The sequence below is a fragment of the Leptosomus discolor genome, chromosome 16, assembly GCF_034619465.1.
Source record: "Leptosomus discolor isolate bLepDis1 chromosome 16, bLepDis1.hap2, whole genome shotgun sequence".
NCBI lineage: Eukaryota > Metazoa > Chordata > Aves > Leptosomiformes > Leptosomidae > Leptosomus > Leptosomus discolor.
Genome location: NC_141406.1, coordinates 14972583 through 14995099, shown reverse-complemented (window position 1 = coordinate 14995099; position 22517 = coordinate 14972583).

Below are 22517 nucleotides of genomic sequence, written 5' to 3'. Positions count from 1 at the left end.
CCGGTGGTGTGTAATTGCTTGCAGGGGTGAGTTTTGGGGGCTGGAAGCAGGAGGGGTGTGTGAGCTGCAGTGCCCCAAGCACTGCTCGCATCTCCCGCACCATCCTGGGTGCTGGAAAGGATGAGCCAGGCCTTGGCAGCTGCTGGGGGGGAGAATCATGAAGCAGCTCTGCTGCCTTTTTCTCCTGGGGGGCCTTGCATCGTAATCTTGCTCCACCAGCCACGAGATGCTCAAGGGTCCTCCCCAATGCCGGCATCTCCTTGCCCCCCCTGGGAAGCAATTGCTGGCCACAGTCCCCTGGGACCAACAGGAACATCTCCAGGAGGCTGCATGTCCCAGTCACCATCCCCTGAGGGCTCACACCTCTCTGGCCCTGGTTTTTCTTAATTAACTCATTAGGATGCCAGCGACAGTGATGCAAGTCTCCCAGGAGGGACTTGCTCTCCCAGCTTGGGCAGCAATGGCTGCCCAAACCCTGCTGCCTGCAAGCTCAAAAAATGGAGGGCATCATTTTAGGGTAAGAGAAGGAAAAAAAAAGAAAAAAAGAAGAAGAGGGATGTTGTGATGCTGAGACAGGCTTCTGTGGATGCTGGCCAGAGCCATGAGGCTGGGAAGATGGCCACGGGCCTCTGGCATCTTTTTGTTGGTTTTTTGATTATTTGGAGTGGGGGGGAATTAATAAAAAAAAGAAAGCCCAAACAAGAAAGAGGCAACAGTGTGGATTAAAGCTGGAAGGAAGAGGATTAAGAGATTGAAGGGAAAAGAAGTGCAGAGAATGCAGCTGGAGGGGATATTTCCCCTTTCAGCCATTCTGCCTTTGGAAAACGGGGGGGGGGGGGGAAATAAAATTGATAAGCTCTTTAAAAAATTCATGAGGTTTCCATTTCTCTGTTTATTTATTTGTTCCCTGGGATAAACTCCTGAAATACAACATCTCATTTGTCAGCAGGTCCCAAGGGAGCAGGGCCTAAATCAGATTGCCCTACTAATAAATTATAGAAGGCCAACACTCTGCAACTGTGCTGCCATGCTGGCCTGGGGCAGGAGGGGACGTTTTGGGGCAGGAGGGGATGACTCGGGGCACATGCAAGAGGGTGGGCAGCACCTCTGCGATGCAGACGAGGCATTTCTGGCTGGATCCAGCCATGTGTCCCCCCTCCATGCAAAAGGGAAGGGGGCTGACGGCCCCACAGCCCCACAGCAGGGGCTTAACTGGGTGGCATGGGGGGGCAGGTGGGATGCATGGGCTGGGAGATGCTGCCCCACGCACTGGTACAGCTGCGGGTGAGGGGGCAGCCGGTGCCCCCCGGCTCTCCAGCTGTGCACAGCTGACACCAGCCCCCCTCCTTCTGCTTTTGGGGACAGGCTCAGCTAACACACTCATGGGGGAGCCCCAGACAGGGCTCCCACGGGGCAGCACATTCCCCACACAGCCCAGCCCCGAAGCATCCTCAGCGAGAGCCATTTGCTCCCTAAATACAAAGCGAGAAGACCAGAAAGGGGCATTCTGCAATCGATGGAGCTGCCACCAGGCGACTTTAGGCCCAGTGCTGAATTTTTCTGGGCTGGTGCGGTCTAAAATGTGGATGAAGACACTTCCCAGGGGTGTCCTGAAGCTTGATGAGTGTCAGGGAGATGTCCTGGTAGCAGCACAGCCTCCGTGACAGCGCAGCCCAGCGTTGAAGTTCAGAGATTTCATTTTCATTTCTTTGCACTAATTAATGGATCTGGTTTTGTCTTTCATGTGTTTTGTAACTTGCAAACTGCCCGTTGGAGCACAGTGGGTGCCAGGCTGTGGCTGTGCCGCGGTGGTGCTGGGAGGCTGCGATAGCCAATGTCACCAAACCTTTTCTCACAGCCCCTGGCCAGCAGCTTCTTCCTGCCCTACAAAATTCTGGCTTTTGGGGGCAAAAGTGTTTGAGGGAGGGAATTTTCATGCCTGTTGGAGGGTCTGCAGGGACCTGCCCAGGGTCCCCCAGCATCACCCACCGCAGGGGACCTGCTCTGCAGGGAGGGGAGAGCAGCAGTGCGCCCAGGACTCGGTTGGGATGCGAGGAAATAAATCACTGTGCTTGCAGCAAGCCCTGGGACAGAGCAAGTGTCGGGTGCGGGTCACGATTAAATGCCTGGGGACAGTGATGGATGTGGGGAAGGGCTGGGGCAGGGGCACAGGCGATGCTCTGCCCTCCAGCCCGGGCAGGGGGCAGCTCCACAGATCTTCAGGCACAGATGGAGAAGGCGTATGACAGGGCTGTAAATTTGCTGGTGACCAGTTTGTCCCCCCTCTCCAGGAGCACTGGGGCTCAGCCTTCAGCCGTGACTGCTTCTGGCCTTGAGGGTGGTTTTTGTCCGTTCCCAGTGTGGCTGGTGGGTCAAGGCACCTCCAACCCGAATGGGTCCCCAAATCCTCATGGCAGTGGCTTCCCCGAGGTGGCAGGGGAGCTGCTGGGGGGAGGTAGCGCCGGTGTTTCGCCCCGGGGAGGGGAGGAATGGAGAAACCATCTGTGCGCACAGGTTCGTCCTGATGCTTCATCGGAGGAACGGATCCTGAGGCAAAATTGCTTCACGTGGCTTTGCTACAGGATTTCGGCGTCTTCATTTAGCGCCGGCTGATAAATGAGGCGGCTGCTCCCCCGTGCTGTGCCAGGCAGTGCCGAGCGCTGCCGCGGCGGAGCGGCAGGAGCCAGGGATGCTCTTTGCCCTCCCTGGGTCTGGTTTGCACTCAAGGTGCTGCTAGTTGGGGAAAAGATGGGGCACAGCAAGGTGAGCTGAGCCTTATTCCTGCTTGGAACAGGGAAACTCATGAAAACCTTCCAAAATCCTCATTTTCACCTCGTTTCGCCATCCTGCCCCAGCAGCTCCCGCATGGCGATGGTCAGTGATTGCTGCTGGCTGAGGGATTTGCTCTGACCTCCTCCTTGCTGGCGAGGGACATCCAAGAGCTGGGACGAGGGCAGGGGGATGGTTCCCGTGGGGCTTCTTTCAGCCCCGTTTTGGGATTTGGGGCTGGCACAGGAGTGGACCAGCCGCTCGGCAGAAGCGCAGCTCTCCTTTCTTGCAAAAGAACCAAGCTCAGCCTGTGCTATCCAGGGCCGTTCCCCTTATTTCAAAGGTGGACATTGTTTTTATTATTGTTATTATCATCATCATCATCATTATCATTATTATCATTATTTTTGATGGTGATGATGATGGACCTGGCTGGGAGCAGAGCTCGGCGAGGGCTGCCCTCCTCCGAATGACGCCTGGGAGACTTGTGCAGATAATTCCCATCAATGTTAATGCATTGAAGGGAAAATAAAGCCCATAACGTCCAGGTCTGCTTGTCCCCGTACAGAAGAGAACGACTATTTCAGCCGTTCCTTGGCGTGACGAAGACCAACAGCACATCGCAAATTAACCGCCGATAAAACGCCCAGTGCCGGTGCTGGAGAGTGAGGTGGCTCTTGAGGGTGGCCAGGCTGGCAGCTCGGTGTGTGCTGGGGGGGAAGACTAGCACAGGGACAGGACAGAGCAAGGGACAGCGTGGGGTCCCCTGCACACTCACAGCACCACTGCGGGGCTGCATCCCGGCCCGGGCCAGGCAGCCAGGCTGGCTCTGGTGAAGCCACAATCTGCCCTCGATGGTGCTGCCCTGGCTCTGCAGAGGTGCCCCAGGGCTGGCTGCTCAGACCTGCCTGAGACCCACCACAGCCACAGCCCTGGTCCTGGTGCCCATCCCAGCCCTGGTCCTGGTCCCAATCCCACAGGTGTCCCACCCTGGAGCCCACGTGGGAAGTAGCTCTTTGCGTCACAGCACGAAATTCCCTTTTGGGATATGGAAAAAAACCTCATCTCCATGTAAAACCTGCAGCCCGTGGGAACACTGAGGGCAGGTAAAACGCTGTGCTTTTGGGGCTGGAAGGCTTTTTTGTTTGGGCTGATGCATGGCACAGCTCAGAGCTGTTCACCTCCCTTATTTTTACACCAACCATCCTTTGGTGCCCATCACAGCCTGAGCTCCCTCTCCCTCCCCGCATCAGCTCCCGTGATTCCTGCTTTCTGCTGCTCACATTTCCTCGTTGGGGTGTTACAGATGAGCCCAGCACACGCTGCTGTCTGGACGTGCTTCTCCCCTCCGGTAAGAGGGAATTAATTGCTGGTTTGAAAAAGAAAGGAAGAAAAAGAGAAAGGACTTCCCAGGAAAGCAGTGCCCAGTGACTGGTGGAAACAGGGAAAGAAACACCTAGATATCAGTATGTATATATTCTACATACGTGTATATACAGAGATGTGTGTGAGGGCCAGAAGTTCCGTAGTGATGGCACCCAGTGACTCCTCAATGTCTAGCAAGGGCTGAACTCACCCCACAGCCTTGCTTTCCTACCTATTTTTCAGGAAAAAAAAAAACAACTGGTTTTGAGCTGCCTGGCCCTCTTCCGAGCCAGCTGGCCATGGCTAGAGCTGCGGCCTTACGGGTGGGCAGGAGTGACACGTGGCCATCACCACCCTGTGGTCCCCAGGCATGTGTGGCATCATTGTGTGGTCTCCTAAAGCTCCAGCTCTACAAACAGGATGAGGTCCAAGGGGGTCCCCAGGGGTGGTCGTCCCCTCCAGCCTCCCTTCACCGTGGCTGAGCCGCCGGCAGTGCCGGATCCAGAGCCCACAGAGCACTCGTGGCGCCCGGCAAACCCCTGTCAGCTGCTCCCTGGCCGGAGGGCTGCCGGCACGCAGCCTCCCCGGCCCCGACTGATGGCAGGAGATTACTGTAGCTTTGGAGCAGACACGTGTGATGGCTGTGTCCTAGTTTTTGAGAGCAGAATCCAGCATTAAAAAAAAAAACCAACTGTGGTTGTGGTGAGAGCAAATATAGTAACTCGCTCTCACTCTGGCTCTTCTGGGGTGTTACGAGCTGTAAAGCCGTTCCAGGGTCACATTCTCACAGGCTGGCATGTCCCCTAGGGAAATGGGAAATTATTTGTTTGCCCCCCACCTTCTCCTCCTCCCCAGTGGAAAAGCATCTCCAGACAACATTCCTGTCTGTGTCTGACACAACCAGGTGGTCGTCTCTCCTCCCTCGGGGTCAGCAGCGAAGCCACCTCCTTGGCAGTGTCCCCCTCTCTGTCCCTGGGCCCCTTCCTGTCCTCATCCCTGTTCCCATTCCTGTTCCTGTTCTTGGCCCTGTCCCATTTGTCCTCCTGTCCTTGTCCCCATCCCATTCCCTTTCCCCATTACCCATCCAATCCCACCCCCTTGCCAATCCTCATCCCTATCCCATTCCCATTCCCATTCCCATTCCCATCCCCATTCCCCATGACCCATCCAATCCCACCCCCTTGCCAATCCTCATCCCTATCCCATTCCCATTCCCATCCCCATTCCCCATTACCCATCCAATCCCATGCCCTTGCCAATCCTCATCCCTATCCCATTCCCATTCCCATTCCCTTTCCTATTCCCCATCCAATCCCATCCCATCCCCATTCCCCATCCCATCCCTTCCTCACCCCACAAGGCGCAGCTCATCGCCGTTAAAAGGGAAGTGTTAATCTCACCGTCATTACTAATTATTAATTACTGATCGTGAGTCCTAACTCACTCGGAGCAGAGGCTCCCAGGAGGGCACAGACAGGCTGCGCTCTTGTTTTGCCACATCTTACCCCCATTGCCCACCCCGGCTGGAAGCATCAACCAAAAATGCACCGTGGCAGCTAAATCTGACATCCTCATCTGGACACCCAAATTGGAAGAATTAATTAAAGCCACTTAATCACCAACCGGGAGCAAAAGGGAGCTGAAACAGCTGGGAGCAGTGGGTGTTGCCGTGGTGCAGCCAGCATCCCCCCAGCATCACCCTCCAGGATGCTGTAATTCAGCCGAACGTGGATTTGCTGCCTTTGCTCCATTATCACCAATCAATACAACAGTTGTTACTTAATGGGGCAAAATTGTCATTCTAATGTCCCAGATCTGCATGTTATGGCATGGCTAATTGGTACAGAACCGATTTGGGGGGCTTAATGAAATTGTAAATTCAGGCACATTAATCAAACAACCATTTTGTAACCATGAGACAGACAGTGCTAAACCTGATTAAGAAATAAACAAAGTTAATCAGCGAACAGAAAACATTTACTAATCATATAGATATGTTGCAAGAAAGAAATATTAGGTAATAATTTATTAAAGATTCCCAAACCTGTTCCTCTTCTTAATAACCCAGCACTCTGGCTTCCAGGAAGCACCATCTCGATTTTATTAAAGCATTTGTTCTGCTTTAAGGTCTACTGGGCACCAGAGAACAAAAAAATATATTACTCTGCAAGATGAATAATTGCATCAATTTATAATAACAGGGCCGGGGACTGAATGGGGATGTGTGGGTGACACCTAACGTTGAGACCGACGCATTTTGGGCTTAATTATCAGCAGTTAGTGCTTTTCCAGCTCAAAAGTTAATTCTGATTCAGACATAAGAACTGCAAAAAGATATAAAGATGAAAGCCAGTGGCATTTCTCTTTCCTCTGCCTGCTCATAGCTTCTTGCCAAAACCTGCTTGTCGGGCACATTTTCTATACATAAATGGGAATATTTCTCCCCAAACTTCCTTCTGCCCAGTGCTGATTCCCACTGTGAAGTGAACAGAATTCCCTGCGGCATCGCTGTGCTTCCCACAGCCTCGCAAGGCCACGCCGAGGCTTCGGGGCTTCCATCACCGAACATCCCCAAGGGGTCCAGCTCCGCTTTCGGCAGAGGGGCACCACCCGGTGTGTCCCCCGCCGGCTCCCCGTGGGTGTCGGTGAGACGAGATGGGACCCGCCGGCATTGGCTGCACCATCCCCGAACCAGCCCTGACAGTGACTCGACACGGTGCCAGCTGGGATGGAAAGCAGATGGCGGGGTCAGCGCCGGGGCTGCGGGCAGCTGCCTGCCGAGGTCCTGCCTTCACCTGGGTCACCATTTGGGTGCTGGCGATGGGTCCCTCGGTGCGTCCCCCTGTGCCCCCGAGCCCCAAGGCTCCCCTCACCCCAGGGAACTGCATCCCCAAAATGTTCCCCACCATGCAAATCGGAAAGGAAGGAAACTTCTGAAATATCACCGTTTCCCAGCAAACTGTCACTCGCAGGATGCCCAGGGCTGCCCCCGCTGGGAATCGCCGCACCCACCAGCGAGGGGTTCCCCGTGGCCCTGCCTTCAGCATCCATTTGCCCAGGGGAGGGAGAAGGGCCTGACCCACACCCCAGCACTGGGTTTTGGGGTGATTCAGTCTTCCTGGGGCTGCCCCAACCTGGGCACACGAAACCTGCCTGGGAAAACCACTCAGCTCTGCCAAAAACACCTTCTGTGTTTTCTTTGGCACAAAGTTTTCCCCAAACTCCGATATTTGTAGTCCCGAAGCTGCTTTTTAGTTTCCCCTTTGGCCTGGGACGTGGCCCTGGGGTTTTATCCCTGAATCCCTCGGCTGGGCAGGATTCACATCCCGTTCCTGCTGCTCTCTTGCTCTTCACAGGGATGAAGGAGAGGGTTAGGATGGGGCTGAGAGCTGCTGGGCTTGGGGGGGGCTGATAGCAGACCCCAGCATTGTCTTTGGTGCCCCCCTGAGCCCACCACTGCTCCTTCCACCTTCTTTTTGTGTGTCTCTCTCCAGAGCCGTTATTAAGGCCGTTTTCCCCACAGCCAGGCTAAGCCGTTTATCAAAAGCCTCCGTCATTAGGTTAATGATTCTCAGCAAATCATTTCATACACAGCCCGGTTCATCCAGAAAATGGAGCAGGGATGTTGACAGCTCGACCAGCTGCAGGAGGGACGGCTGGCCGAGCCGTGGGGTGCTCGGCACTGTTACACAGCTCTTTGATACCTTGCAATGTGCAACGTGCCCGGTGCCGCTCAGGACCCCGATCCCGGCTCCATCAGCACATCTTTGCCCGGCAGAAACAGCCCCACTGAGGAGCAGAGATGGTTTCTGGCTCCCTCCATCCCAACCTGGCACCAGGCATTGTGTCCTGGCACATGACATATTCATCACACTCACTGAGAAGCATCCAGCTCTGTTTGATGCCACAGGGATGGCTGGAGCTGGCAGCTGGGGTTCGTGAACCCACCACCCCTGCAGCTTCATAGGAGCGTTGCAACATGGCAGGGGGGCACCACAAAACAAGGAGGGGCACGAAGCAGCTTTGCTTCAGCTGCACCCTCCATGCTCCTGCTCCCCAGGCTGGGGGGCCAACCCACCAGCTCTCCCACGGCCACCAGCTCTCCGCAGGGATGCGACCCCTGCTTCTGCACCATGCAATACCGGGAGCATCCCCCCGGCAAAGCCCCCACCTGGGAGGAGCCCTGGGAGAGCAGAGGGAGGCGAAGGGCAGGGATGCTGAAAGGACAACGCAGGGTGGCTCGGCTCCCCTCCAAAACCAGGGACATCTCATGGACTGCAGCAACCAGAACCTGAGGACAAGGTCTATTTGCCCGCCAGCCCCCTGGGTGCTCCCTGTCCTGAAACCACCTCGTGTCATCACTCATGTCCCCGAGGCCACAATACCGCTTGCATCTCATAGCAGGCAGCCAGGAGCAGATTTGCTGCACCAGCACCGCATCCTGGACCGTGCAGCTGGGCTCTGAGGGCTTTAAAATGCAGTTTAGTTCTTCTGGGAAGGGGACATGCCCCAGGGGTCAGGGTGGCATCAGTTGGGTGGTGGGGAAGAATTCAGTTTCCAGCTTTCCGGGCCCAAAGAGCAGCTGCCCTTGCTGCTCCGCAGCACCGGCCTCGTTGGCATTCTCCGGCGGTGCTGCACACCCGGCGGGACCGGCAGCCGCTGCAGAGCCTGAATTATTCAGCTCAAGCAGGGCCCATTTGCTGATGGAGCAAGCAAGGACTCGGCTCTGTCGGGTAACCGTTCCTTGGGCGAGCTCCTGCGGCAGTGCCCTCCGTCCCCGTGCCGTGCAGGGCTGGCACGCATCCTGGTCCCTGGCCTCCGAGCTGGTCCGTGGCACCGGCACGACGTGGGAGAAACTCCAGATCTGCTGGCTGGATGCTGCTGTCATGATCTCAGCAGCAATAGATCCAGAGCATCAGTCACACCTTGTCCTGATAAGTATCTGTCCAAAAAACGTAAATAAAAAGCTGGGGGAAAAAAGACATAAATAAATCACCATGTTTAAAAATGCCCCTTTCCACACTAAGGTTTAAAAAGTTCCCCCCTCCCAGTGCAGATGTGTGCCTTCCTCCCCTCCACAAATTCATCAGCATTTAAGGAGGTGCAGTTTTAGGTCACCACATTCCCAGTCAGGCAAGGACTGGCCTTTCCATGAGCTAAAGCAGAGGGATGTGTATCCACCCCACTGTAGGTCTTGTCCTTTGGTGTCCAGAAAACCTCTGTGTCTGGGAGGGGGTCTAAGAGGTCCTGTGTCTCACCCAGTCCCCAGACGAGATGTGGGTCTGTCACCCGCGCTGCTGACAGCAGCATCACCGCCCGGCCCCAGGACTGCAGCATCCAGGGACTGACACAGGGTTCTGTTCCCGGGTCCACAAGGGAAGGAGCAGCAGCTACAAACCAAACCCCCCACTGATCATCTTCACCCCGACAGCCCAGACCTACTGCTCCAAGGAGGGGAGGGACCAGCGCTGGCTCCCTGCCACCACTGTGACATTGCAGGTGGCAATCATGAAGTTCAAGGTGGTCTCGGTGGCATCTTGGCACGTACCAGGTCGCCAAGCCCTAGCACTGCTAGAAACACTCTCAGCCTGGGATTTATTGGGATTTCTTGGGACATGCCCATGATGGATGGCATGAACGGGCTGAAAATCAATCCAGGCATCTGCCAGCATCCGGCCTGAGCTGCTGATTCACCCAATTGCTTAAGTGCCAGGTGAACGTCACTCCGGCCCGAGGGATCTGAAGACGCTGCAGGTGGGAAGAGCGGCTTTTAAACCCATTTTTGCCAGCCCAAAGCTATTGAAGTGCCTGGGAAGGGAGGGAAGGCAGTGCCAAGCCCACCCCCATCCACCGGCGGTCCCCATCGGGGCACGTGTATCTTCAGCATCCTGGTTGTTCCCGAGTCCCTGGCGGTGGCTGGCAAGCCCCAACATGCAGGACAAGACAGTTCCTCTATGCAGGGACATGTCCCTGAGCCTTTCTTCTCACCCCCAGGAGCAGCTTGTGGCGATGCTCCTTGTCCACCTTGCTTTACTCTTTGGAGACTGGGTTGAGTGCTCCTTGGTTTGCGCTTGAGGAAGGTCCAAGTTTGTGGCTCAGCTGTTGTCACCTCTACTGTCACCCTGGGGACTCTCCTCCCCTGGAGGCAGTGCGCAGGTGGGGACAGCCTGCCAGGGCTGCTCCCCAAACCACAGGCGATGTCTGGGAAACCGCGCTGCCCAATATCTGCCAGAACTCGAGGGGCACCGAGCGGTCTTGCTGGTTTTAGTCCCCACCTTTGCAGACCTCCTGCTATCTGGACAGGGTTGAGCAAGCGCAGGGAGGTCAGTGGGGAGCCGTAAAGGAGCCGGTGGTTTCTGATTTATGCTACAATGCTTTTTCAAAGCATAATAAAACCACCGTGAAGTGGACATCTCAGGGGCAAAAAAAAAAAAAAGCTGAAGTGGAGGGAGGGAGCTGCTCTGCAAGTGCCGGTGGCTAAAGAGAGCTGGCAGGTCAGGGGGGGATAAGTAGGAGCGATGGTGGGGTCCTCCCCGTGCTGCTGGGGCAAAGCTGGAGGAGAGCAGGGCGGGAAGCAGAGATGGTGCAAGGTGGACCTTTTCGGTTCGGTCAGGGGAAGGACGTGTGACAGGCGGACGAATGGCCAAGGTGACCTGCCACGTCTCCCCTCCCCTGCAATCTGATGATTAAACCAACCTCCTGCCAACAGCCTTCAAAACCCTGTCCTGCCTGGTGCCGAGAGGCGCTGGCCGTGGGCCAGCCCGCAGCACCAGTGCAGGCGTGGACACATGCTAGCCCCCGGGCACACTCCGCCAAGGAGCCCCCCTGCACCCCCAGGGCTGGAAACACAGGTGAGGGGTTTTATTAAGCTTTTGGCTTGACCTGTGCCACAACGTCTATGACACCTTTTGCCTCCACCAGCCCGAGATGCCTTTCCAAAAGCAGGTCCTGGACTGGGGTACCATAGCCCAGGTTGAATGTCCCCCCAACACCCCAGGGACAGACCAGCATCTCCCCAGACCATGGCTCTCCCATGCAGCTGGTTGGCACCAGGACAGTAATTTTTAACTCTATTTTGGTGTAAATCCTTGTCTAAATTAAATGTCAGCACACTCCACCTCCCTCTGCATGCTGCTGTTCTCCCAAGCTCCCCATGTAGGATGCTGACAAGTGTTTCAGGTTGATTAGGAAAAGAAGACACAGGAGATAAACTAGGACGAACAAAGACTGCACCACCACCACCAGCGGCTGTTCCTATGGAATGGTGGCCCTGGTGCACCCGCTGTCCCCACCCCCGTTACGCTCTGCCCCGGGGACAGCAGCCAAAGCCCCGTCTGCCAGCGGCCACTTCCATGAGCGCAAGAAGATTTGCAACACCCTTGGTCACCCCATGGCTGCTGCAGGACCAAGAGGTGCTGGGGACCAGGAAGGCAAGGGGTAGCCAACACCATCCCTCGTGGCTCACAGGCTCTGCAGTGTCCCCCCCCAGCACTGTGCAGGTCCCCAACCTGTCAATCAGCATCTCCCCATGCCACCGGCAGCACCATCCGACAGGTATGCAGATTGCCAGGGCACAAATGCCTTCCCTGTGTCATTTTTCAAAGAATTAAATATAAAAAGACTCAAGTGCAGCTCATATTTCTGTGTTAATGTTGCTGCCAAATATTATCACGTCAACGTTGCTTGTAAAACAAAAGCAATCGATAACGTTCTATCTCCGGGAGAGCCACTCCAGCAGAGGATCACCCTCATGTGCACCGAGATATGCTACCTGCGCCTGCCAGCTCAGCACCAGAGCTTCGCTGTGCACCCCTGCACTGGGGACCTTCTGGGTTTTGTTTTCCCTTTTGCTGGGCTTTTAATCCCGCAGCTGGTTCATGCGCTTTTCTTCGCGCTTCTGTTTTGTAACAAGAGTTGCACCCAGCGTGGCTGCAGCCCAGAGCAGTCCGTGGGTCGGGATGATTAATGATGGGGAGACCACGGAGTGTTTAGAAGCTCGCACATGTTTCTGTGGCCGGGAGGGAAGGTATTTCCCCAGGAAGGGAGGAGAAGCCATCCTTTGGGTGGTCCAGCCAAAAGCAAGCAGAGGCAAGCCTGCGCTGGGTGCTCGGGGCCAGTGCAAGCCCCCGTCACATCCCCTTGCTGCTTTGAGCAAACACAGCCGTAAAAACCGAACTGTTTGCCTGTTGCATATGAAAACTGAGCTCACGTCACTCTGAATTATTCACGCTTGGCTCTGTTTTCACTAATATTAAAAAGCTGCTGTTTGTGGGAAACGTGTTCCTTTTTTTTCCCAGACACTGTTCCAGACGTTTCTGCTCAAGCCCTTCACCGAAGAGCAAGCTGGGGCTCAGCATTTCTGTTCCCTATGTCCAAGCAGCTCAAATGGAGAAGAAGAGGAAGAGGAATGCTAAGGAAGGGGGGCCAGAGCATGGCGAGCTCTTTCTCCTTATGCAGGCAGGGCACACGCACCTGATGGACAGCACAGGTCTGCTGCATGGGAAGCATGTCCTGTGTCACCACCGCCCCCATCACTTGTCTTTGTCCTGACTGACACGCCTTCTCTCCTGGTTGCCATAGGGGAGAGGTGAGGACCAGCCCGAGGTACGCCAGAACCCCACGGCATTGACCAACACAGCAAGTCCAGTGGGTAAGAGCATCACCCTCAAGCTCAGCTTTGCAAAACCTGCCCTCCAGGCCAGCCTTAAAATGATGATGGATCCAGGTCTCATCATGCAAAATGGGGCAAGGGGCAGGAATAAGATCCCCAAATCCTGGAATTATTTCAAGCCCATCTAGAGGCAAGCCTGGAGAGAAATCCTGGTCTTTGGAAAGACGGCGAGGCCAAGACTCCAGCTGCAGGGAGGCTTCCTGGCAAGGGAAGACACAATCCAGGGGTCCCAGCTGCTCCCCAACATGAGAGAAGAGGACCCCTGTCCTGAGACAAGCCCCTGCTCCCTCTGCTGCCAATGCTTTTCTGAGCATCCCCTGCGTTACTGAGCGTGGTTATCTCCACCAAGAGGTGGTTGATTTGGACAGCAGGGTGGCAGGACATTTCTGTGCACCTCTTGAGGAAAGGATTACTTTGGGGTAATCCTGAGCCTCCTGACCAGGATGCAGTGACTCCTACGTTAAAACTGCTTCACATATGGATACGGGTGGAAAAAAGGCTGGTGGTTCAGGACTTGCTAGAAACTGCTGCATGGAGCAGGCTGGATTCAGGGCCCTCAGGTATAAATACTTTATATTCAATATTTAGAGCATGCTTTGATCTGCTTTCCTCTGGACTGGCAGAATAGCTTTCACTTAGGCAGGTTTTCCTGCCTAGTTGTTTTCCTGCCTAGCTGTCTCAAAAGGGCTGTTTCTCTGAAAACTTTCCAGCTACCCGATCACAGCAAGTTTGCAAGGCCGGGTCATTAAATACACACCGAGAGCAGCAAATGGCCGGGGATGAAAGCGATGCCTGCACATGAACTCCAGCAAGGTGAGGGCAGAGCTGGGCGTTCCTTAACACCCTGTCCTTGGGGACGGGCAGAGCTTTGGAGATAAGGCACATGGCTGGGACACGCTGAATTCAGCCCCTGGAGATCCCACCTGCCTTTCACAACTGAGCAGGAGTCATGCATATCTGAATAATTTGGATTTTGAAAGGAAAATACTCTTTGTTAGCAGGCTGAATAAAGCCCTGATTCGCTGAGGCTCTTGAGATCTTGGCTGTGCCACTCAGGGTTTCCATGGCAGGGCTCTTATCAGGTAGATAACAATCAGCTATTCAGCTCTGCCTATCTGGCCCTTAATTAATAATGCTGACCCTCATCCCGGGAACAAAGAGGAGTGATAGAGACACCCATGAATTTCTTAGGCTCCTTCTCTCTCAAATTCATCCCGCCCTGTTTACAAATACCCTGAATGCTTCTCCTCAACGCCAATTCCCTTCGACCCAACTTTTTTTTTTTTTTTCTTCTTTTCATGTGCCAGCTCTTTTATTTTCCAGTTTTCACCTGATCAAGACAAGTCTTTTTTTTTGCTTTGACAGTTTTTGGAAGGAGCTAGTTTGCTGAGACTTTTTTTTTTTTTTCCCCAGCCCTGCCAGAAAACCTGAGAAATCAGTTATCTCTGCAACCCTAATGGATTCAGAGAACCTCCTCAGTTCTCTAAACGCAGATAACTGCAGTTTCCATCTTGACTCCAGCTGCTCCCAGGGGCAGCACAGCAGCTCTCCTGCCTGGAGGAGAGGGCAGCACCGCAGGCAGCCGGCTCTGCCTGTCACCTAAGGTGGGGGGCTTTGATCCATTGCCTAGCATCCCCAAAATGTATCTGAAAACTGCCCTCTGTGTGCTGCCTGCATCGTGGGGCGAGGATGCAAAAATGGGTTTGCATCGCCCTCCGTAGTGGTGACACCCTGGCAAAGCCTCCACAACCTCCCACTGCTTCTCAGCCCCCATCTCCTTTCCTACCAGGCCCACGTTCTGCAATAAACTGCTCCCAGCTAATATTAACTCCACCTGGATTGCAGCAAAATACGATTTTCCACCTCTGGCTCAGTGGAGCAGCAGGATGCGAGGGGCTGTATCAGCATGGCAAGGACTGGTGAGCCTCTTCCCACCCCCGTGGGGACTGTGGCCTGCTTCGGTGCTGCAGCACCCATTTTAGTCTCACAAAGGGCTCCCAGTCAGAATTTTCCCTTATTTGTTTTCTTACTTTCTGACAAGCCACCCCTACTTGCAACCATACATTTTAATCCAAATCTGATCGCAGTTTTGATTTTTTTAATCTGAGATGTCATATAATTTAGTCTGGTCTGACTAGGTTAGTGAGGGTCTCACCAAGGCAAAGATCGAGTAAGGACAGCCCACCTCAACCTTTGCAGACAGATGTTTTTAGGAAAGATGAGCTTAAAGTGTTGCAGAAATCACCAGATTTAGGATTTTAGGATACTGCTTGGAAGTCCCATACTTTTCCCATCTTGATTTGAATATCAAGAATTCTAATCAGTGGATATTAGTAGGAGAGATTAATGATTGTTTTGGGAAAATAAGTCTCAAATGGAATAAATGATCAAATATAAAATAAAATCTGTACTGCCAATGCTGCTAGCATACCCCTGTAAAGTCCCAGACCTAAGGTGTTTATTGATCAATAATCTCTTAGTGGTTAGAAACTAGGATAATGTATTGTCATCCATGATGTCCGCTAGCCAGGATTTATTATGGTACCCATCATGTATAATCTTTGAATCACGACCAAAGTAGGTACGAGCCAAGAGCCTACGAGCCAAGGACATGTTCCTTGACCAAACATGGCTAATTTGAGGAGTGGTCAAGACCTCCAACTCATAGACCACCCACCCAAATTACAGCCCCTACTCAAAAGGAACAACAGAAGACTATGACAGAGGCTGTGCGCTAATTTATGTCAGAAGTGAGAAGAACCAATCTTCGAGAGAATGATAATGAATGTGCATTGTATAGACTGAATATATATGAATTTAATATATAAATATTTGTAGATTGCAATGTGCAGGCAGACATCTTTGGGAAGGATCCCACGTCCCCCATGCGCATCGTTAATAAAGGACGTCTCTACTCATCTAACTGGATGTAGAGAAGTTTTTCTTACCCCTGCAGATTTGCAACAAAATCAGTGGCCTCATTTCCAGCATCACTGCAGGGAATGTCACAATATGGGTACTCACCACCCCACCTCCAACACCCAACCATCGCACTGGGCTGCATCCCACCCAGAGGGGATCCATCCCAAACACCCCTGTGAGCCCACAGAAAAGGCTGCTCGTTGGAAACACAGTCCCTAGGGGAAAGCTGTGGCTCCCAGTAGCTGAGATGAGCTTAGTGTGACAAGCAAGCTTTGGTCACAGGGTGCTGGTTGGAGAACAGCAAAGCCATTGGCCATGGGATGGCGGGAGTAGAGAGAAGAAGGTCAGACCTGCATGTTTCTAACTGAACACTACTTTCCCCTCCCAGCGTTGGCCAGCGTGGGGAGGCGGGCTGGGTGTGCAATTAGCAGGTACACAATTTTAGCACGGTTGAGCCCGACATCAATCCAGTTCCCGTGTGCCAGGGGTGCGGGGTGCTGTGCCAGACCACCCCATCGCAGACCAGCAGAAATACCACAACTTTTAGTGCATTCGTTATTCCGACGCTGTCAGCTGGAGACAGGTACACCTTCTGGGCCCTCTGCCTGTACAAGAAAATCACCATTATGCCCAGTTAATATCCAAGCTGTGATTAATCAAAATCCTCTGCTCCCCGTTCCAATTATGCTCACTGTTTGCCTGTACACCTGTTGTTACTTCTGTTTAAGTGTGAGCAGAGTCTATTGGAATTGGGGATTTATGGTAGCTGCCAGCCACTCTGCTCTCCAGCGGCAATAAGTTATATTCCTATTATGCAGCATGCAGTAAAAAAGGCTGATATTTATTCTTTGGAGTTTTCTTCCCCAAGAAAGTCACCGAAATTCATGCAAACGTTAAAATGTGGGTCTGTATTTTACAGGAGACGTCACCACAGCCACCAACGCGGCAGGGATTTGGAGGCAGCTCTGTAAGGCGGTCGGGAGGAGGTGAACATCACCTGAGCAACTTCACTGGCTTCTCCAGCTTGGGACCCAACGTCACCCTGCAGAAATGAGACTACCCAAAACCTCGGTTTTCCCCAGGGAAAGGCTTCATGGACTCTCCAGACCCCACTGCAGACTGTGTCCAGCCCCATGACCTCTCGTAAATGGTTCTGCAGTGGGCCAGTGACCCAGAGGAGTTGCTAGCACCAGCTCTGTGCATCTAGGTGAAAGAATAACAGTTTATTTTTAGGCTGAGCACCGGACGGGATGAAAGCCATTGATCTGAGCTCATGATTACATCGTTATCTGTGCCCTTCGAGATAAAGAGATTTCTAGCTGCAGGCTTTTTGAAAATCTGGGCTTGAAAGCGGATAGAAGAGGGATTTATTTAGTTGAGCTTCTCTATTTTTTAAGTGAAGTGTTAAATAGTAAAAGTTTGCTTTTATTTATTTTCTTTTTTTCCCTAGAAGATGGAAAACTGTGGAAGGTTCACCTCCTGCCCAGTGCAGCAGGAGAGCCCCTGTGCCCTCCTGACGCTGCAAGATCCTGCAGGACATGTTATGAGAGCTCCATAACATGTTCTTTTCATGAATTATATCCCAAGGAGAGAGAAGAGAGCACTATAGGATGCTGGCATGAGTTGGTCATTGGATGCTGCCATGACCTTCTGGAGCAATATGTGTCTTCGAGAGGAGCTGTTTCGCCACACACTGTATTTTGCATCTCCCGCTCCAGGAGAGAAGCAAGAGCCCAACACCTTGTCAACTTCTCCAGCCCAGTGCTCGTTCAGCAGGAGAGGTCTGCTCCACTCACCAGTCCTGTAGCTTTTCTTCTCTGATTGTACTGGCCACTCTCCAAGACCGGCAAGAGACCTGCTTCCATGTCAACTGCTTAGTGTGCCTGCTGTCACCCGTTTTACAGCCCTCTCAATGAAGAGCAAATCTGTATTGATTTCAAAACAACTAGAGCTGTAAATTACTGGTCATGACTGGCTTGGCCAGTACCGAGATGAGAATCTATTGATTCCACTAAGGTCTAAATCTAATTAGCACGCAAGGAAACTGGTTGGAACAGCAGAACGATTCAGATGTTCTGAGATGTAATTAAAACAGTAAAGCTACCTACAAAAGCAGAACATGCAAATAATGGTCCTGATCAAGCGCAATTTGCAATCCAAGGGCTTCCTTTTCAGAGAGGCTGTGAAGAAAACGGGAGCAGAACTATCAATCAGGGGGAACAAAGGACCCTCTCTTATCCCCACGGGTTCGCTCAAAATGCCTCTTTTTCTCTTTTGAAGCACTTTCCATTCAGGACTTCACAGCCAACCACAGCTGGCTCTGCCTTGCCCGGGATTAAACAAGGCGGCATCTTAATCGCAGGGGATGTGGGGGATGCTCACTCTGGTCCTCAGCCGGAGCTGGGTGGCCTCTCTGCTGGGACCTCTCAGCTGGGACCTCTCAGCTGGGACCTCTCAACTGGGACCTCTCCACTGGACACTCGCCCCACCAACACCAGGCGCCAACAGAGAGAAAGACTCAATGGGAAGCTCTCATGCTGAAAAACGCTAATAAAAGGAAGCTAAAGCTCAATCTGAAGGCTGCTGGACATCTCTGGGAGCTATTTTTTCAGAGGACAAAGACCCAACTATTTCCTGCCACTAAAGGTTTGGAAGAGAACATGCCTTAGCAGCAGAATAAGGAGGGGTTCAATCGGCCCCACTGTTCTCAGTAATTACGGAGATGGTGGTTTGCTCTTTCTTCCACCCACCCCACCTAAAACACCGCCACTGGCAGTCACTGGGAGCAAACACGCGTACAGCTTCAGCCTTTCTGGAAAATGACCCATTTTTCTCTGCTCAAGCCTCTTAGCATCCAGCATGACATAACCAAAGAGCTTTGTGCTTGTTATCCTCGCAAGCTGTCGCTCTCCTTGTCCTCTGAAGATGTGCCAACTCATCCTCAACAGGATAGCTCACCAGGAGCTAGTGTCGTTTTCCCCTTTTTCCTTGGAGTTTGCCCCCGAAGAGGAGATCACCTCAGACAGTTTGGTCACTGCTGTGTGTGTTTAACCTCTGGTTGTTTTCAGCCACAGTGAAATGTGTAAGGATGAAGCCTTCTCCTGACGGGTGGGAGAGCCCAGAGTCCTCATTAAGAGCGGTACATACAGGCAGCACCACACGACCATTTTAAATATCTCGGACATATGCTATGCCAGTCACTGCTGCTGGCTCTTACACAGACTCCCAAATTACCACAAAGAGGTATCTAACTTGCCATTTTGAACCTTTTGCTCCACGGTGAGTCCAGCTGACCACGGGTTGTTCTGGGGAAGGCGGTGCAGATCCCTCCTGGGCAATTATTTCCAAGGCAACTGCAACTCACTGTGATGGCACCTTGTCAGTGCAGACACCTCAGGAGGCTTTAAGTGCCCACAGACCTGTCTTGAAAAAACTGCCATGTGGCTGCAGGGAAACCATGGGTTAAACCTGCAGTGTGCGGGAGCAGGCGTGGGACTGGGGCAGCTCCCCAAGGTTGCCATCCATCCAGGCTCAGCAAAAAGCTTACGTGAAGACTGCCTTTGGGGGGGGGGCTACCATCACAATGGGTGCTCCTGAAGGGGTGAGGGGGTCCCACCACCAAGATGGATGATATTGAAAGGGTCCCACCACCAGGATGGAGGGTGTTGAGTGGACACTAGCACTGGTTGTGGGCAGCCTTCCGGCACCTCCTGCCCAACTTTCCCTGTGCCATACCTGGAGCATCAGTGACATCTGCTGCTGTCTCTGGGCATCGGCGCCGGACCCGCCAGGCAGTCACCCTTCCCTGCTCAGCTCCATCCCCACGGGCCCTTTCTGGGCACAGGGAGGATGAGGGTGTCCCCGGAGAGGCGAGGCCACCACCCGCACACCCCTGCCCAAGGCTGGAGCACAGCCACCACGGAACCACCACACGCTGCTGCCCCAGGGCCTCCCACCACCCCAGTGTGCCCTTCCCATTCCACCCAATGATCTGCTGGAAATTGAGCCCAAGAACGCCAAAATAAAAGGAAAAAAAAAAGGAGAAAGATTTTGCTTGGGTGATGCAGAAGCCAGAGGGGTGTTTTCCTGCAGTGGTGCAACAAGAGGGACTAGGTCCTTCTCTCCCAACCTGGGGAGAAGGGCTGGGGCATGAAGAAGGGCACCAGTGATCGGTAAAAGAACCCCGCCATCCAAGTTGGTTGCGCAGCACGTCTGTTTGTTACAGCTCTGCAGCGCTGGATGCAGCGAGGGTCCGGTGCCCTAAGGATGCTGCACCCCGAGCCGCGGTCATTGTCTCCTATTTAAAGCAACAAAACTTAATATATTTACGTATTTATCACTCTGTCCCGCTTTGGATGTAAATCAGATCTCCTCCCCCTTGCGCAAGTGCAGTCTTCCCCTTCGGGGGTCTTTTGGTGGTCTTGGGGAGGAAGTAAGAGTTCCTCGATAGTCTTCCTCCCGATTGTCCTTTTGAACCCATCCTCCAGAGTGCGCAGTTCAGGGGCAGCTGGGCAGTGTATCCCCCCCGCGACCACAGCTCAAGGCAACATCCCCCTCCGTGGTCACGGTCTGTGGCACCAAGACAATTCCTCCCCCATCCCCATCTCACCTAAAACAATGAAGCAGGCCTTGGAGGGATCAAGACCCTACTTGAGCACAATGAAGCAGGCCTTCGAGTGATAAAGACCCTACTTAAGCCCTGCCAAGGGCAGGGGGTTACACTCTTGTTTACCAAAGACAAGGCTAGCTAGCTAATATTGAAGAGACTAAAGCATATCACATATTTCAAAAAGAATATTTTCAGATATTTTCTACTTTCCCATATCACCAGGAGGTTCATTTCTCATGGGGTGGGTTTCCTTTTTGAGGGGACCTGCAGAAGTGCCAGAGCAAAGCAGCAACCACCGTGGTCTTCCCCAGCAGCACGTGCCCATCGCGTTCACACTCAACGAGGCACGAAGCAAGCGGGAACCCACGGGTGTCTTGCCTGTGTGGGAAGGATTTTGACCTAGTCTGTTCCCCAACACTCACATCATCCTCGTGACTCTCAGGGGTGCAGGAGAGCCAAGCAGATCTCTGCAGAGACGGGACCTCACCCCGCAGAGCAGGGGCTGCACCCTGCCCTCCCAAACCCCTCCTCAGCCTCTTGAACCTAACACAACTTTCCAGCACTCACAAGCCCACTGCAAATTCCCACGACCAGGATGACTGCCCACCCCTCCCAGCCCATGCCAAGGTTCGTATTCCCACAGGGAATGAAAGAAGCCAAAAATCATCACAGGTGTTTTTTTTTTCTTTTCCAACAGTCTCACTTTATTAGATACCACATCAAGAGAGGATGTTGTGCTGCATGCAGCGGAAGACTGGAGTATTTCTAGTTCCTGTGTAACATTTTCTTTTTCTCTCTATAGTTGTAAACTGATATTTTGCTGTAAAATCACTGCATGCGAGTTTGAATGCAAACAGCAATAGAAGAGGCTTTTTTTCTTTTTTTTCTTTTTTTCTTTTTTTTTTTTTTTTCACCATTCCCAATCCATATGTGCATGCTTTATTTACAACAAAAAGAAGTCATTCAGGGCAGAAATTACCATCAGAAAAACTGAGAAGAGGGTGGCAGAGATGAGGAACAATACCGAGAGGGGGATGGGCAAGTTGCACTTCATTTTTATGGGTGCAAAAAGATGATCTGAGTATCACTTGTCAGAAGGGAAAGCAGGCTGAGCAGAGAATGTCAATACAGGACTTGGGAAAAGGCAACTTTAATTGTTCTGCACATACAAGGAGGCTGGACTGCTGTGGGTCTGGGATAAATTAAGGAATTGCTAAGATACCTTTAATAAAAAAAAGAAAAAGAAAAAAGAAGAAAAAAAAAGTAATTTCATCCCCAGCCTCACATTTCCCCAGCACAGCTCAGAAGCGCACTGTGCCCACCTGCTGCTCCAAGAGATAGAAGCAAGGGCTGGGCAAAGGTTTTGGCCAGGTCCATCACTCTGGAAGGGAGGAGGGCAGCACCCTGCAGCCCAGAGCAGCGAACGCTCTGTCACAGCTGCACCAGACAGTGCCGGACACCGAGGGAAAGGATCCGAAAGAACCGGGTGGTTTCAGCCTGGGTCCTCTGCACAGCCCGTGCTGAGGGCAGCGTGGGACGTTGCCCTCGCATCAGGCTCTCTGGGACGTTGCACTTACTGGTGCAGTGTCGAGAACTGCGTGAAAGGGAGGGGAAAGCCACGTTCGGAGTGTCCTTTCCCATCGCACTCTTCTTCCGTGCATCATGCCCTGAGCAGCTCCCAGCTCAGCGGCCCTGCCGCAGGATGGAGTCCGGGGTGAGGGAAGAGCCTCATCAGCTGGAGCTGACTGGAGCAGAGGATGTCCATGCTGGTTTAGGTTTGCTTTCCCCATCTGCGGTCCAAGAGTGGCTCCTGGTGGAAAGCTGGCTAAAGAAAGGAGCTGGCAGCACCCAGCCAGGGCTGGGAGGGGGGGAAAGCAGACCTCCAAGGGAGTGCAAGCCCTTAGCTGGGCTGGGGAAGGGCTGCTCTGCAGCAGCATCACTCGGCACGCAGCGAGGTCAGCAGCACGCCGCGACATTAGCATCACTCAGCACGCCGCTCCCCACCAGCTGCAGAGAGGCTCGGTGTGGCAAGTCAGCACTCCGAGCAAAGGCTGCTGGGGGGAAAAATAATTTAAGAAAAAAAAAATAATAATAATACCAGGAGTAGGAAAATAGCTCATCTGATTCAACTGAAACAGCTCTGCGGCACAGCTGAGTTGAGAACACGCCACACAACAGCAC